The sequence below is a fragment of the Octopus bimaculoides genome, chromosome 11 (assembly GCF_001194135.2).
Source record: "Octopus bimaculoides isolate UCB-OBI-ISO-001 chromosome 11, ASM119413v2, whole genome shotgun sequence".
In the NCBI taxonomy this organism is placed as follows: Eukaryota; Metazoa; Mollusca; class Cephalopoda; order Octopoda; family Octopodidae; genus Octopus; species Octopus bimaculoides.
This window is the reverse complement of record NC_068991.1, coordinates 58,258,430-58,260,165: the sequence shown is the minus strand read 5'-3', so window position 1 is coordinate 58,260,165 and position 1,736 is coordinate 58,258,430.

Sequence of the window (1,736 nt, the reverse complement as noted above, 5' to 3'; positions counted from 1 at the left end):
CATTTGACTGCGGCCATGCTGGAGCACCGCCTTTTAGTCGAGCAAATCGACCCCAGCACTTATTCGTTGTAAGCCTAGTACTTATTCTATCGGTCTCTTTTGCCGAACCGCTAAGTTACAGGGACGTAAACACACCAGCATCCGTTGTCAAGCGACGTTGGGGGGGGGGACAAACACAGACACACAAACATATACACACACATACATATATACATATATACATATATACGACAGGCTTCTTTCAGTTTCCGTCTACCAAATCCACTCACAAGGCTTTGGTCGGCCCGTGGCTATAGTAGAAGACATTTGCCCAAGGTGCCACGCAGTGGGAATGAACATGGAACCATGTGGTTGGTAAGCAAGCTACTTTCCACACAGCCACTCTTAATAATTTTTGTGCAGGACATACTAGAACTCTTACAAGAAGGTGAGTTAAAGATGACACAAAAGTCTTGGTCATCGTCACACTGTAGAATTGTTTCGAAGACAAAACACCATGAATATCTTTCTTAAGGTTTCGAATATACCTCACGCCTATTTGATGCAGGTATTTACACATGTATATTCTTCTTATTTTTATTTGCCTTTAACTCTCCAACGCGGAGTATAGGCCACTTATAATTGAATTCCATGTCGCATAATTTCTCGCTTCTGTACTTATACTCTGCCATGCATGTCCCCCTTTCTCTAGTTCCTTTTGTGTTGATCTACGTCACGAGTTCTTAGGCCTACCTTTCGCTCTATATCCATCCGGATTTCACTATAAAGCACTTTTCGCTACATTTTGGTGTGTCTTTTCTAATTGTGCTACAAATCCACTTGCAGTTTTTCTTAAATATTTGCTCCCTAATCGAAATTTGATTTGTTCTTTGCCATAGCTCCATATTGTTCATTTGTTCGGGACATCTAATTTTGTGTATACTACGCAAGCACCTGTTCAATGATTGTATTTGGTTATTTGACTTAACTGCTGTTTGCCATGTCTCAGCCCCATACAATACACATGTATATGCGTATGTTATATTTATATATATGCACACACACACACACACACACACACACACACACACACACACACACACACACACACACACACACACACACATATATATATATTCATTTATTCTTTCATTCATTTATTTCTTCCAGTGATCTGACTGCGGCCAATATATAAGGGCGAAATGCATTTGGACTCAGAATCTAGTAACAGTTAAAATACTACAAACCATTTCGATCGGCGTGCAAATGATTCTACCAGTGCGCCGCCATAACTATGTAAAGATATTCGTATTAATTTTTACACAAGGCCAGCAATGTTAGTGAAGCGGCTAAAAGGATAACATCGACCTCAGTATCAATTAGTACTTAATTTATCGTCCCTGAAAAGGGTGGACGGCAACGTCGACGCCAGCGAAATTTGAACTCAGAGCGTAAAACGGATGAACAGCTGCAAAGTAGTTTGTATGGAGCGCTGCCATTTTAATCATCTAAGAATATTGGTAGGAATGAACGCTAAAGCAAGTGAATGCCTTGGCCTTAAAGGTTACACAAACAGATTTAATCTTAACAGTAAAGCTGGGTTAAAACTGCAAAAGGTAAAAAGAGGAATTTATAGGTGTTGACTGCAGGAAAAGGAGGAGGATGAGGAGGAATATATGAAAGACGTATAAGTCTGCATGGCGTTACTTAATAACACATATATCTTAGTTATACGTCAACAAAATCCCCCAGTGTAT